The following is a 16,454-nucleotide window of genomic DNA, read 5'->3' as shown; positions in this document are numbered from 1 at the left end:
AGGCAAGATGCCCCATGAGGAGGCCCACATGGCAAGGAACGGAGGGTGGCCTCCAGCTCCCAAGGAACTGAGGCCCCTTGTCTGATAACCCACAAGAAACTGAATCCAGGGATTTCCCTGGTAGTCTGTGGCTAAGACTCCATGCTCCCGATGCAGGGGGCGCGAGTTTGACCCCCTGGTCATGAAACCAGATCCCACATGCCACAGCTAAAGATCCCACATGCCACAACTAAGACCTGGCACAGCCAAATTTAAAAAAAAAAGAAAGAAACTGCATCCTTCCAGCAACCCTGTGAGCTTGGAAGATGACCTCTATTGGAGCATCAGATAAGATCACATCCCTGGCTGACACTTTGTCAGAGGCCCTGAAACAGAGAACCCAGCCTAGACTAGGCCTGGATTCCTGACTCACAGAAACACTGAGATAATAAATGTGAGTTGTTTTAAGTTGTTAAATTTGTGTTAATTTGTTGCAGTGATGGAAAGCTAATACAGGGCTAGACACCTCCTAGAAAACTCCACAAAGATGCACCTGGCTGCCTCCTGCTCTTCGCCATTTGGGGGCCATTTCAGTGTTCTACGAGGTGGTTTTCTGCTCAGGCAATATGAATGATCTGGGAAGGAGGGGGCTGACATCATTGGTTTGCTTATCTGTAAATCCCCGTCAATATAACAAGGACTGTGTTTCTGTGGCTCTTCAATGCTTTTACGAGTGCTTTGAAATACATGACCTATTGAAAAAGTATTATTCCCGCATCATCCCCATTGTCACAATTCAGAGGAGTTAAGTGATCAGTGCAGGTTCACATAACTATGTAGTGATGTGGGCAGGAGTAGACCCCTGGGTCTTAGAAGGTTCTGGTCTTGGGAGGCTTTTGTCCTGGGCCAGGCTCTGTGCCCACATACATCCACCTGGTTTCCGTCCATTGGTTAGCGTGTACAGTAAACATTCCGTGAAGTCTGATGTCAGCCAGGACTGATCCACGACTGCCTTCAGGGAAGCCGTGTAATCTCATTGTGCCAGACTGGCATGGCAGAAAGATTAGACAACAATGTTTACTTTGCCATTAGCCTTACTTGGCACTTGGCTTCTGGAGGTTTTCGGAACTGCTTTGCTAATGCATGGCATCTCCTGCCAAGGGTACAGGTGTTCAGAAATGTTCTGTGAACATATCAAATCAAGCAATGGAAGGAAATCTGAAGAACTGAATCATGGCAAGACTGGAATGGAGCACGTTAAGCACGATCAGTGTTATTGAGCTGATCTGATAGGCCTTGGGGTGGCTGGTCCCCTGGGAGCTTTCAGTCAGGGTCTCATCCCAGGCATGTGGTCATCCAACAACACAGAGAACATATCTCCACTTCTCAGTCTTGAATCTGTGGAGTTTCTCCAGAGACAGACATAGCTTTTAAAAGTTAAAATTATAAGAACATTTTTGGGACCCAATTATTGCAAATAATTTATGTTCATTGTGGCCTTCCCTGGTGGCTCAGTAGTAGAGAATCTTTCTGCAATGCAGGAGACATGGGTTTGATCCCTGGGTCTAAATCCCCGGGTCTAGATCCCCTGGAGGAGGGAACAGCAACCCACCCAGTATTCTTGCCTGGAGAATCCCATGGACAGAGGAGCCTGGCAGGCTATGGTCCATAGGGTCATAAAGAGTTGGACATGACTGAAGTGACTGAGCATGCACACACACATGTTCATTGTAGATATTTATAGATTTATAAACATATTAAAATAACTCAACTCCACTACCCAGAACTATCCACCCTTAATGTTATAAATGAATATATTTACTTACAAAAGTGAGGTCATTCAATACAGTATATTTATTTGATATTCAAGTTTTATTGAGACATAATTGACTACAGCACTGTTTTGAAATGATGACCACAATAAGTTTAGTGAACATCCATCTATTCATACAGATTCAAAAATTGAAGAAATAGAAAATTTTTTTTCTTGTGATGAGAATTCTTTGGATTTACTCTCTCCCTTTTAAATTTTGGCTGTGCTGGGTCTTCATTCTGGTGTGCAGGCTTTCTCTAGGTGTGGTGCATGGACTTCTCTCTTGTGGAACACAGACTATGCGAACTCAGTAGTTGCAGTGGGTGGGCTTAGGTACCCCTCGGCATGTGGGATCTTAGTTCACTGACCAGGGATTGAACCTGTGTCCACTGCATTGGAAGGTGGACTCTTAACCACTAGACCACCAGGAAATTCCCTGGATTTACTCTAGCAGCTTTCATAGATTATATATAGCAATGATAATTAATTTATCATGTTGTACATTACATCCTTAGTACTTATTTATCTTATATCTGAAAGTTTGTACCTTTTGACAGCCTTCATTCAATTTTCCCTTCCCCTAATCCCACCTCAGTTCAGTTCAGTTCAGTTCAGTCGCTCAGTCATGTCCGACTCTTTGCGACCCCATGAATCACAGCACGCCAGGCCTCCCTGTCCATCACCAACACCCAGAGTTTACCCAAACTCATGTCCATTGAGTCGGTGATGCCATCCAGCCATCTCATCCTCTGTCGTCCCCTTCTCCTCCTGCCCCCAATTCCTCCCAGCATCAGGGTCTTTTTCAGTGAGTCAACTCTTCGCATGAGGTGGCCAAAGTATTGGAGTTTCAGCTTCAGCATCAGTTCTTCCAGTGAACACCCAGGACTGATCTCCTTTAGGATGGACTGGTTGGATCTCCTTGCAGTCCAAGGGACTCTCAAGAGTCTTCTCCAGCACCACAGTTCAAAAGCATCAATTCTTTGGTGCTCAGCTTTCTTCACAGTCCAACTCTCACATCCGTACATGACCACTGGAAAAACCATAGTCTTGACTAGACAGGCCTTTGTTGGCAAAGGTCATAACTTTCCTTCCAAGAAGTAAATGTCTTTTAATTTCATGGCTGCAATCACCATCTGCAGTGATTTTGGAGGCCCCCAAATTAAAGTCTGACACTGTTTCCACTGTTTCCCCGTCTATTTCCCATGAAGTGATGGGACCAGATGCCATGATCTTAGTTATAATAGGTCTGATAGGTCACCATAAAAAGATATATAATATTTGACTGTGTTCCCCACACTGTATGTTTCACACCTATGATTCATTTATTTTGTAACTGGAAGTTTGTGCCTTTTAATCCCTCTCACCTATATCTTTCCTTCTCCTACCCTGCTCCTGTTTGTTCTCTGTATCTATGAGTCTATTTCTGCTTTGTTATGTTTGTTCATTTGTTTAATTTTTTAAGATTCCACATATAAATGAAATCATACAGTATTTTTCTTTGTTTCATATATTTCACTAACATAACACCCTCTAGTTTTGCTCATGTTGTTGCAAATGGCAAGTTTTTACTCATTTTTATAATGGAGTAATATTCCATTGTGTGTGTATATATATACACACACACTATATATATATATATTCACACACACTATATATATATATATATATATTTATCCATTCATTTATTGATGGGCACTTAAGTTGTCTCCATATATTGGTTATTGTAAATAATGCTGATATGAATGTAGGGGTGCATATATGCTAATTTCTTAAGTTCAAATGCATTTTAACAACTCTGCATTTTATTTCCCACCACATGTCTGCGGTTTTTGACATCATATTTTGCATCTTTTGGTTTTGTGTATCCCTTACTTGCTTATTGCAGATACAGATGATTTTGTCACTTTTGTCTTTTCGTCTTCTTCTTGGCTGTGCTGGGTCTTTGTTGCTGTCTGTGGGCTTTCTCTAGTTGCATCGAGTGGGAGCTACTCATGCTACGGGGTAAGGGTTTCCCCCTGCAGTGGTTTCTCGTGTCACAGAGCACACGCTCTAGGCACGTGGGCTTAGTAGTCATGGCAAGTGGGATCTTCCTGGACCGAGGATTGAACCTCATCCCCTGCCTCGGCAGGTGGATTCTTAACCATTGGACCACCAGAGAAGTCCACCTTCATACTAGGTTTAAATGTGACTGATTTACTACCTTTCCTGTGCAGACGTACTGTGTGTCGCCCTTACCAGTGAGATTTTTCCTTGTGTAATTTCATGTTTCTAGCTGTGACCTTTCCTTTTTCACTTAGAGGAAGTCCCCTGAACATTTCTCATAAAGCTGGTTTGCTGATGCTAAACTCTCTTAGCTTGTCTGTAAAACTTTTGATCTCTCTATCAAATCTGAATGAAAGCCTTGCCAGCTGGAGTATTCTTGTGGTAGGGCTTCCCCTTTCACCCGTTTAAATATACCATACCACTCCCTTCTGCCTGCAGAGTTTCTGCTGAAATGTTAGCTGATAGCCTTATGGGAGTTCCCTTGTATGTAAGTTGTTGCTTTTCCTTTGCTGCTTTTAATATTAGCTCCTTATCTTCCATCGTTGCCATTTTAATTACAGTGTGTATTGGTGTGGTCCTCTTTGGGTTGATTCTGTTTGGGATTCTCTGTGCTTCCTGGACTTGGATGACTGTTTCCTTTGCCAGGTAGGGAAATTTTCAGCTATTATATATCTTCAAATATGTTTTCTGCCCCTTTCTCTCTCTCTTCTTCTGGGACCCTTATAACGGGAATATTCATGTGCTTGATGTTGTCCCTTGAACTGTCCTAATTTCTTTCCATTCTTTTTTCTGCTCAGCTTCAGTGATTGCTATACTCTGTCTTCTACCTCGCTGATCTGTTCCTCGGCACCGTTTACTCTACTGTCGATTCCTTATAGTGTATTTTTCACTTCAGCTTTTGTATTCTTCATCTCTGTTTGGTTCTTTATATTCTCTAACTCTTTGTTACGAAGGTCTAATTTAGTCTGTTCATCCAATCTTCCCTCAGTTTCTTTGATCATTACTTTGACCTCTTTATTGGGTAGCTTGCCTGTCTCCTCTTCACTTAGTTCTTCTTCTGGGGCTTTATCTTGTTCCTTCGGGACATATTCCTCTGTTTCTTCATTTTGCCTGATTTGTTATTTTTACTTCTATGTGTTTGGTAGGTTGGTTACATTTCCTGACTCTGGAGAAGTGGCCTTTTGTAGGAGGCGTCCTGTGTGTCCCAGCAGTGCACTTCCCTGTAGTCACCAGAGCCATATGCTCTGGTGCACGCATTCTCAGTTGCACGGTTGTGTCCAGCTCTGTGACCCCATGGACTGTAGGCCCGCAAACTCCTCTGTCCATGGAATTTTCCAGGCAAGAGTACTGGAACAGTTGCCATTTCCTTCTCCAGGGAATCTTCCCCACCCCAGGATTGAACCCACGTCTCTTGTATCTCATAAACTGGCAGGAGGCTTCTTAACCGCTGTGCCGTATGCTCTAGGGGTGCCCTCTGTTTGGTCTGCATGGGGCCTTCTGCTGTGGTGAGCTGATTGCTGTAGGTGGTCTAGTATGCATGGATGGCCCCTAGTCTGGTTGGTTGCCTGGCCTTGCCTTATGCAGAGACTGCCGGCCACTGGTAGGTGGAGCAGCGGCTGGCAGCAGGGCCCTTGGGATCCCAGGACTAGTGCTAGCCTACTAGTAGCCAGGTTTCTTGGTCTCTAGTAGCAGGGACCTGGGAGTCCCAGAGCTGATATCAACCTGCTGGTCCATAGGGCTGGATCTTGGGGCAGCTGGCTGAGGGACGCAAGGTGTCCCAGAGCTATTATTTGCCTTCTGGTGGATAGGTCATGACCTAGAGGATCCCAGGGCTGATACCCACCCACTGGTAGGTGAGGCTGGGTCCTGGGGTTAAGGCCAGGCCAGTGGTGGGACAGTGTCTGGCTGTAGGGTCAGGGGGTTCCAGGGCTGGTGTCAGCCTGCTGGTGGGTGGAGATGAGGTCCACAGGGTCTAGGGGCTAGTGCTGGCCCACTGGTAGGCAAAGCTGTGTCCTGGGGTCTCTGGCTACAGGGCCCTGGGGGTCTCCTGGGACTAGTGCTAGGGTACTGGTGAGCAGGGACAGGTTCTGGACCCTCTGATGGGCAGGGCTGTGTCCCTGGGTGGCCATAGGCTCAGGGGGTCTCAAGGCAGCAGGCCTGTTGGTGGGTGGGGCTGTGTCTCCAACCAGCTTGTGCAACTTGATTTTAAAAGAAAAAATGTTTTTTTCAAGTGATTTCTTAAAAGTTTACATCATCGCTTTTTACAGTGTAATATGTACACAAAACAGTGCAAGTCATAGGGAATAGCTTGATGAATTTTCACAAATATACCCATATAACCTCTATGCAGATCAAGAAACAGAACGTTACAAGTAGCCTCTCCCCCTCCCCCAAGCTCTCCCAGGCTTCCTTCCTTCACACCCAGCCTCTAGAACCAAGCTAATCAAAGCTCTAACTTCAAACAACAAAGGTTACTTTGGCCTATTTTTGTAGTTTAGATAAAGGGCATTGTGTAACAAGCATGCTTCTGTATCTAGCTTCTTTGCTGAAAATCATGTCAGTGGGATTCACAGCAGTATAGTATATAGCTGCAAATAGGTTATTTTCATTGCTGTGCATATTTTTCCATTGTGTTTATTTATCTCGTTTCTGGTCAGCGGGCATCTGGGTAGCTTTCAGTGTAGGGTTCTTAGGAAAAGAGCTGCCATGAACATTTTAGTACATACCCTATCGTGAACATATGCTTGCATTTCTGTAAGACCCAGGAGTGGAACGGCTGGAGCACAGGGTAGACAGATGTTTTAGCTTCAGCAGAAACTGCTAAACAGTTTTCCAAAGTGGTTCTATCATTTTGTGTTCCCGCCAGCAGCATGTGAGTTCCTTTGGGGATCAAAGGAACACAGGAAGAGAGAATGCTTTCCTCAGTACAGTCCATATCCCTGGGGCAGGTGGTACAACACCCCTTCCACCTAGATAAGTCACCAGGACAAGGAGGTAGCTGAGAGCCAGTGGCAGTAAGGCACGGGTACCCATGAGCATGACAATGGCTAACATGGATAAAGCCACATGTGTTATACAACGAAGAAGTCTCATTTTGACAACCTTATCCAGTAGGTACTCCTATTCTACTGATGGGGTGCAGAGATGTTCCTAAGTTGTTGAAGGGTTGCACAGTTTACAGAAGGCAAAGGTGGGTTTCAAACCCAGGCTGTCTGGTTCCTGAGTCCACACCTGTAAGCATTCACTGCCTTTTAGAATGTGGTGAAAACTCAGGGCTCCCTTCCCAGGAAGACACACACACAGACATAGTTTCAGAGCTGGTTTCAGAGCTCTAGCTCTAACTCTGAAACTCAGCATCCCCAGCTTCAGAGCTCCCAAAGCCCTTCCCTGGGGTCCAGCCTTGAGCAAACTGAGTTATTTACTGTGGATAAGGTAACCTACAGGTAATGAGCTCTGCTCCATGGGAAGTATGTAAGAAGAAGCTGAGATGCCATCTGGCAGTTGATGCAGAACAGATATTCCATACAGATTAAGTCACCTACCTGATGGCTCAGACGGTAAAGAAAGTGCAGTCAGGAAGATCCCCTGGAGAAGGGAATGGCTGCCCTCTCCAGTTTTCTTGCCTAGAGAGTCCCATGGACAGAGGAGCCTGGTGGGCTACAGTCCATGGGGTTGCAAAGAGCTGGATTCGACTGAGCAACTAACAATTTCACTTTCACAGATTAAGTGAATGAATGAATGAATGACTTTTCCCTTGAGGACAGGGGCAAGGGGAGTGAGAAACTTGGCCCCTGATAGCCCCCCGGGTGTGGTTCTTTGAACAGGAAGGGCGTGGACACAGTAGTCCAAGCTCCCGAGGACACTTGGAAAGCACCGATTAGGCAGTGGTTCCTGGGGGCAGAAATGTAGCCTTGTAGAGTCCCGGGAAGGGACAGGCGAAGCCAGGAACCTCAACCCTAGCCTCCCGCGACCAGTCTGGCCAGCTTTCGGAAAGCGTTCTGATACTTGCTTTTGGGTAAAATGTGAGAGAAAGGCTTGGGGGAGGCAGAAATTCGAAACTGGGCCAAGCAAGAGTTAACTGGAAGCAGAAAAGGAAATGTTTGGAACCTGGGAGGGGGCTGGCGGGGGATGGAGATATTAACCAGGGTATGGAAAATTCCTGAGAACTGGAGCATAACAAGGAATTGGCTTGAAGTCCCACAGCAGGGACAAAGGGGCTCTCAGAAAGCCCCCACTGCCCTTGCAGCCCCCGCTCCTCCTCATGGTGCCTCCTCTGAGTCGGTCCTTCCCTGGGCTGCAGAGCAAACCTACTGGAGATGGTGGCCTGGGTGAACCCCACTTGAGGACAGAGGTCAAGGGTCCTTCTGCTGATAATGGGTCCCACCCCGGCGGCCCCCATCTCCTTTGTTCTCCTTATCTCTAACTCCACATCCCTCCCTGGTGAGCACAGCTCTGGACCCAATCCTCTATGCCTTTTCTGATCCAGTCTCATTCGATGTAGGCCCTGTTCTTTGTTTCAATGACCTGGGTCCTGGCTTCTGACTGGTGTCTTTATCATGTTTGGTTACAGTGGAGGGAGCTGGGATGTGACTGGAGGGTATTTATTACCCTCCTGCTCCAGATGGACAAATCCATTCTTAAGGCAGCCAGGCCCTCCTGGCCTAAAAAGCCTGCGGCAGCAGCAGCTTCAGGCAACTTCGTGCCTTGGCGGAGGTGAGGAATGAGGCTGCAATCTACGTGGAAGGCTTTACCATCTTCTTATGCCCTGCTGCCTGTCTCACACCACTCACCATGGCTGTGTTCCCGAGCACCCATCACTTCCTTTGCCTTATTCATCTCGTCATTCATTCATTCTACATTCCAGGTAGTAAGCTCAACAGAGATGAATTGGCTGTGAATTTTTCTCTTAACAGGTTCACATCTGAATGGGAGGGATACGACCCAATTTAAAATCCCTATAAGACAGAAAGGGCTTCCCTGGTGGCTCAGATGGTAAAGAATCCGCCTGCAATACAGGAGACCCGGGTTCAATCCCTGGGTCAGGAAGATCCCCTGGAGAAGGAAATAGCAACCCACTCCAGTATTCTTGCCTTGAGAATAACTATGGACAGAGGAGCCTGGTGGGCTACGGTCCATGGGGTCACAAAGAGTCGGACACAATGGAGCTACTAACACACACGTGCATAAGACAGAAAATGACAGTGCTAGTTAACGAGAGCAGGATACTGAGAAGAGATGCCCTGGATCATTTAGAAAAAGGAGCTCACTTCCAGAGTGCCTCTAGGAGGTTGCCATGGGCGAGGAGGCATTCAAGCTGTCTTAATAATATTCGGATTGGTAGTTAAAACCCCTCAGGGGGAAATCACATTTTCATAGGGATCTGCACTTGGCACCCGTTGGACTAAGTGTTGAGCGGTAGACACCCGAGCTGACCCTGTGGAATGAGCTTTGGATGGCTGAATTAGGGAGAGGAGGGTTCTAAGGCCAGCTGGAGGCACTGAAATCACGCTGCTGGTGTACAGGCAACACCAGCCGCTCACGTTATCATTCTCAGCAGGAGGCGGGCCTGTGTTATGGGGAGTGGAGCCCTAGGCCTGCCTTCTCTGGCTTCTCTGCCCCACGTTGCAGACCCCATGGATGGCCCAGGGAAGGCTGCAGGCAGACCCCTAGAGATGGGTCATATGGGCGGCCACAGTGAGTGGAGGGAAGGAGGTGTACAGTTTCCAGTCCAAGGCTGAGAGCTGGGACTTGGGCTGAAACAGCTTTCCTTCCAATCTTCTGGCAGGCCAGCCGGGGCTGTCTGAGTTCTCCCAGCGGGCCAGCCTTCTCTGCCTCTGGGACTTGGCAATGCTATTCCCTTTGAATGTGCTTCTTTCTCCTCACCAGACGTAGGGGTCAGAGTCCTTGCAGAAAACAGGTGACCAGCCAGAGGTTTCACCAAAGAGACTCAGGAAGGGGCTGTGTACAGAGGAGCGGGCAGGGTGACCCCAAAGAGGGATGTGGAGGGGCACAGGAGCCAGAGGCAGTGGTGGGGGGCAGGGAGGGGGCAGCAACCGAAACCTGGGGCTCTGAAGGCAGAGGGATGCAGCGGCCAGGAGCACAGGGAGTATCGGCCCCCTCCCTGCCTTCCGATCTCCACTAGGGCTTCTAGGCCCACCCTAGGGGCCTGTGGGCAGCCTCCGGCTCTGAGCAGGGCAGATCCCCGAGAAAGAATCTGGAGATGGAGGGAAAAAAGGGCCCCTGCGCCATCCCCTCTGTTGTCCTGTGACTCTCTCGTCCCCCTGGCATCAAGCTCATGGCGCCTGACCACCAGCAGTGGACTGTGAGCCTAGGATGGGAGCAGGGTCTTCCCAGGCTTTCACCACAGCGCCTGCCTCTGCCTGGCCCAGAGCCTGGAGTACACAGTATGCAAAGACGGAGCCTATGAACACACGTCAGACCTTGCTTCTGCCCCTGCCTCCATGTTAGTGACCTTGAGTGACCTTTCTGTGAGCCCCCCTGCCCTCATTTATAAAAAGGGGTGTTAACATCCAATCGGTTGGGTCACAGATAGAGTGAAATAGGTCCATAGTTGGCAGCAGACAAATGGAGAGCTCTTCTCTTCTCACTTCTGCTGTGGGAAGGAGAGACACGTGATCGTGTTTGTGGCCAAAGTTCCAGAACAATGTTGTTGTTGTTAGTCACCAAGTCACGTCCAAGTCCTTTTCGACCACCAGGGAAGGTCTGGAGCAACAGTGAGAGAGATGAAATCACTCATAACTTCCTTTTCCTAAAAAAGACAGTTCTTTTCTTTGTTTTTAAATTTTTTATTGAAGAATAGTTGGTTTCAGTTCAGTCGCTCAGTCGTGCGACTCTCTGTGACCCCGTGGACTGCAGCACGCCAGGCCTCCCTGTCCGTCACCAACTCCAGGAGCATGCTCAGACTCATGTCCACTGAGTCAGTGATGCCATCCAACCGTCTCATCCTCTGTCATCCCCTTCTCCTCCTGCCTTCAATCTTTCCCAGCATCAGGGTCTTTTCCAGTGAGTCAGTTCTTCACATCAGGTGGCCAAAGTATTGGAGCTTTAGTTTCAGCATCAGTCCTTCCAATGAATATTCAGGACTGATTTCCTTTAGTTGGTTTACAATGCAACTCACTGCATTAATTTCTGCTGTAATTGTAGTAAAGTGATTGAGTTATGCACAGATGTATTTTCTTTCTTCATAATGGTTTATCACAGGATACTGAATACAGCTTCTGTGCCATACAGTGCATGCATGCTCAGTCTCCCAGTCATGTCTGACTCTTTGCAAACCCCTGGACTATAGCCAGGGGGTCTCCCTGACCCAGGGGTTGAACCTGCGTCTTCTGCACTGGCAGGCGGAGTCTTCGCCACTGAGACACCTGGGAAGCCCCATGCTATACAGTAGGATCTTGTTTATCCATCCTCGTTATAATAGCTTGAATCTGCTAATCCCAAACTCCCAGTCCATCCACCCCCCGCTTCTCGAACTCCTGGCAACCATAAATCCGTTCTCTATGCTTGTGCTTCTGTTTCTGCTTGCTAGATAGGTTTTGTTTCTATCATAGTTTAGATTTCACATATAACTGATAGCATATGTTATTTGTCTTTCTATTTCTGCTAAGGTAAATCTTTTCTTTTGAAAAATATTCCCCCTCCCTTTTCTATTGGTTCAGTTCAGTTCAGTTCAGTCGCTCAGTCGTGTCCAACTCTTTGCGACCCCATGAACCGCAGCACGCCAGGCCTCCCTGTCCATCGCCAACTGCCGGAGTTCACCCAGACCCATGTCTATCGAGTCGGCGGTGCCATCCAATGATCTCATCCTCTGTCGTCCCCTTCTCCTCCTGCCCTCAATCTTTCCCAGCATCAGGGTCTTTTCAAATGAGTCAGCTCCTTGCATCAGGTGGCCAAAGTATTGGAGTTTCAGCTTCAACATCAGTCCTTTCAATGAATACCCAGGACTGATCTCCTTCAGAATGGACTGGTTGGATCTTCTTGCAGTCCAAGGGACTCTCAAGAGTCTTCTCCAACACCACAGTTCAAAAGCATCAATTCTTTGGTGCTCAGCTTTCTTTATAGTCCAATTCTCACGTCCGTACATGCACATTTAAAATTTTAAAAGACTACTTTTAATTTTTTTAGTTTGTTGACTATGCCATGTGGCATGCAGGATCCTGATTCCCTGACCAATAATGGAACCCGTGCTCCCTTGCAGTGTGAGCTCGGAGTCTTAGCCACTGGACCACCAAGGAAGACCCTAAAAAACTTCTTATTTTGAAAATTTTCAAATCTACAGAAAAATTACAACTACAGGGCCACAAACTCCTATATATACTTTACCCAGATTCACCTACTATTGATGTTTTACCATATTTATTGTTTCTATACACACACACACACACTGTTGTTTATTATCATTTTGGTGTGATAATTTGATTCAATTGCAGGTACTGTGATCTTTACTCCTAAATCTTTATTGATATTCTCCAAAGAACAAAGATATTTACTTATAGAACCATAGCGCAAAAATGAACAGATTCAGAAAATGTAACATTGATGCAATACTATTATCAAATTGTTGTTGTTTAGTCACTAAGCTTTGTCCAACTCTTTGCAACCCCGCAGACTGTAACCCTCCAATCTCCTCTGTCAATGGGATTCTCCAGGCAAGAATACTCGAGTGGGTTGCCATCCCTTTTTCCACCCTTCTTGACCCAGGGATTGAACCTGCATCTTCTATGTTGCAGGCAAATTCTTTACCACTGAGCCACCGGGGATGCCCTGTTGTCTAATACATGGCACGCATTCAGTTTTCATCAGTTGTCCTAAAGCTGTCCCTTTTAGTGATTTTTCTTCTGCAGGATTTCACCCAGGGTCATATATTGTTTTGGGTTGCCTGGTCACTTCACTCCCCTTCAGTCTGAATGGCTCTTCTGCCTGCCTTTGTTGTTCCTGATGATAACAGTTTCGAAAAGTGTAGGCCACTTTTGCAGAACATTGTTCAGTTTGGGTTTGTTTGATGTTTTCTTACGGTTCAGTTCAGATTATGTTTCTATTTTTTTTTGTCCACGCTGCATGGTGTGTGGGATCTCAGTTCCTTGGCCAGGGATGGAATGTGTCCCCTGCATTGGAAAGTGGAGTCTTCACCCCTTGACCATCAGGGAAGTCCCAGGTAACTTGTTTTTTAGCAGGAATATTATAGAAGCACTGCTGTGTCCTTCTCAGGGCATCATATTGGGAGGTACATAATTGTTGATTCGTCCCTTTATTGGTGACATTAACCTTGATTATTTAGTGAAGGTGGTGTCTCCCACCAAGCTTCTCCACTGTAGTTACTGGGTTGTGATCATGGAGGTATTTGGCAGGGAGATACTTTGCAACTGTATAAGTAACCTCTGGTCCATCCACTCTTCACCCAAAGTTTAAGCAACCATTGAGGATTTCTGCCTGAATCAGTGACTGAAATGATGGTTATAGAGTTGTAATTTTCTAACTCTGCTGTTTCTTCTACATTTTAAGAATTATTGGACTTCCTGGTGGTACAGTGGATAAGAATCCGCTTGCCAATGCAGGGGACACGGGTTCGACCCCTGGTCCGGGAAGATTTCACATGCTGCAAAGTAGGCCATTGCGCCATAACTACTGAGCCCACGCTTTAGGGACGTGAGCCACAACTGCTGAAGCCTGGGCTCCCAGAGCCTGTGCTCCAAGATAAGAGGAGCCGCCACAGTTAAAAGCCTCTGCACCGCAAGGAAAAGTAACCCGCTTGCCACGACCAGAGAAAAGCCCTTGAGCAGCAACAAAGGCCCAGTGCAGCTGTAAATAAATACTGAAGAAATAGATGTTGTTCTTCAGTAAGGAAGAGATTTCCTTTCATCTTGTTTGTTTATACTTGTTTTTATTGATCAGTGTGAGCTCATAGTTTCTGACTTCAGTCAGTCAGTGATAATCCATTATTATCATAATTTTCATGCTGAAATTGTCTCACGTCTGGCCCACTGGAGTTCTTTATGCTGACTCCTGTATTCTTTTGACATGTCTCAAGGTTGTTTTTGTGTTTATGGTGTTATGGGCTGAATTGTGTGTCCCTACCCTCCCCCTTCCCTCCTGAAAATCTGTATATTGAAGTCCTACCCCCAGTACTTCCGAATGACTGTATTTGGAAGTAGAGATGATTAAGATTAAATGAGGTCACCAGGGTGGGCCCTAATCTAATCTGATGTGTAAGAAGAGGAGATTAGGATATAGACATGCTCAGAGGAAACACCCCGTGAAAACACAGAGAGAAGATGGCCATCTATACATCGAGGAGAAGAAGCAGCCTTGCAGATACCCTAATCTCAGGCTGCCAGCCTCCAGAATCGTGAGAAAGTAAATGCCTGTTGTGTAAGGTGCCCAGTCTGTGGCATCTGCTATTGGCCTGAACAGACTGGTACTGTTGGCAATGTTCATGTATGTGCTTGGTGCTCAGTCATGTCTGACTCTTGTGACTACATGGACTGTAGCCCATCAGCCTCCTGTGTCCATGGAATTCTCCAGGCAAGAATACTGAAGTGCGTAGCCATTCCCTTCTCCAGGGGATCTTCCCAACCCAGGGACTGAACCCGAGTCTCCGGCACTGCACGCAGATTCTTTACTGTTTGAGCCACCAGGGAAGCAGCAACATTCATGCCTCTCAATTTCACAGAGTTGTACGCAGCATGAACCTATGACACGGTGTTCTCTTAGCCTTGATTGCTCTAATACTCATAACCAAAATATTTATTGAGCATCTATGATGTCCCAGGTTCTAGTGGAAGCACTGGAGATTCATCAAGGATTGAAACAAACCCAAATCACTGCCCTTGTGTCTCCAGGGAAGGAGACAGATAATTAAAGATAGAGAAATGATATAGTGTGTGAATTGGTGCTGCTGGAGGAAAGTGAAAGCAAGGGAGAGGGCAGGGAGGGTTAAGCATTTTAAATAGAGGAGGGGTCATTTCTCTATTGATTTGAAGGAGGTGAAGAAGGGAGAGTGAGTGTGTTTGTGACCTGAGATTCAGGCTGTACATTTCTTCATTCGGGCGTAGTCCTCTAGAGAGCTAGGAGCTGATTCCTTCCTGGTGATAATTTCCTTGATGTTAGAATCTAAGGTGGTTTCTAACTTTTTACTGCTGCTGCTAAGTCGCTTCAGTCTTGTCCAACTCTGTGCGGCCCCATACACGGCAGCCCACCAGGCTCCCCCGTCCCTGGGATTCTCCAGGCAAGAACACTGGAGTGGGTTGCTATTTCCTTCTCCATTGCATGAAAGTGAAAAGTGAGTGAAGTCGCTCAGTCGTGTCCAACTCTTCATGACCCCATGGACTGCAGCCTACCAGGCTCCTCCATCCATGGGAATTTCCAGGCAAGAGTACTGGAGTGGGGTGCCATCGCGTTCTCCGAACTTTTTACTAGTATATATCAAATCTTTGGGACAATATTTATAGTTAATAAATCATTTATAGATAAATATATATACTTGGAATCCATTTGTCAAAGTGTGATTATCAGGTCTAAAAGTGGGAGAGCTGATGGGAATGGCTTCATATTGCTAAACAGCCCTTCCAAGTAGATGAAATCAACTGGCAGGTTCCCCAGCAGAGAGGTCACAGCGGGTGAAATGGGCCTGCAATATCCACCGTGGCCACTAGATGTCAGTCCTTCACCATCTGTTGCAGGATGGCTTTTTCTATGGGACTCAATATCGTCTATGGGGTCGCACAGAGTTGGACACGACTGAGGCGGCCTAGCAGCAGCAGCAGCAGCAGCAGCAGCAGCAGCAGCAGCAGCAGCAGCAGCAGCAGCAGCAATATGCTCCAGCAGCCAACTCCACCAAAGAAACGGTCCCCTCTTTGTCGGAAGGCTCTGTATTTTATAGAATAATGCTTAACTTTCCTCTGATCATACATGCCATTCCTGAAAGAACTAACAAAAGCACAAGGGGAAATATTTTCCGAATTGCTACCACCTTGATATAAACCATTGTTATACACGTTCGGTCTTTGTCTGGTGTAACATTGAAATATAGTAACAGCTCATGCTGCTGTGTTTCAGGCGCTGTCCTAAAGGCTTTCCATAGATTAATTAACTTCATCCTCACTATCGCTCTAGAAGTTTGGGGATTATTCTTTCCTGTTTATACATATATGTGCGTATATTATATATGTATGCATATAACTATCTGATTGAGATGTATTTCAAATGTCATAAATTCTATCATTTACAGTGTACAGCTTAGTGATTTTTCATATATTCATGGAGTTATGTAGCCATCATCATGGCTTAAATTTAGAACATTTTCAACACCCCAGAAAGAAGTAATGTACAAATTAGCAATCAGCCTCTGCTCCCTTCCCTCCAATTAGAAAGGACTACTCATTTTTACTTTTTTTAATTGGAGTATCATTGCTTTACAATGTTACGTTAGTTTCTGCTGTACAACAACGTGAGTCAGCTGCATGTATACATGAGACTTTTCATTTTTAAAAAGGTATTTGTTTCTTTATTTATCGTAGCAGTAGGAGAAGAAAGGGGCTACAGAGAATGAAATGATTGGATGGCATCACTGAATCAATGGACATGAGTTTGAGTAAACTCC

This window comes from Budorcas taxicolor, chromosome 25, assembly GCF_023091745.1.
Source record: "Budorcas taxicolor isolate Tak-1 chromosome 25, Takin1.1, whole genome shotgun sequence".
NCBI lineage: Eukaryota > Metazoa > Chordata > Mammalia > Artiodactyla > Bovidae > Budorcas > Budorcas taxicolor.
This window is presented reverse-complemented; position numbering follows the sequence as displayed.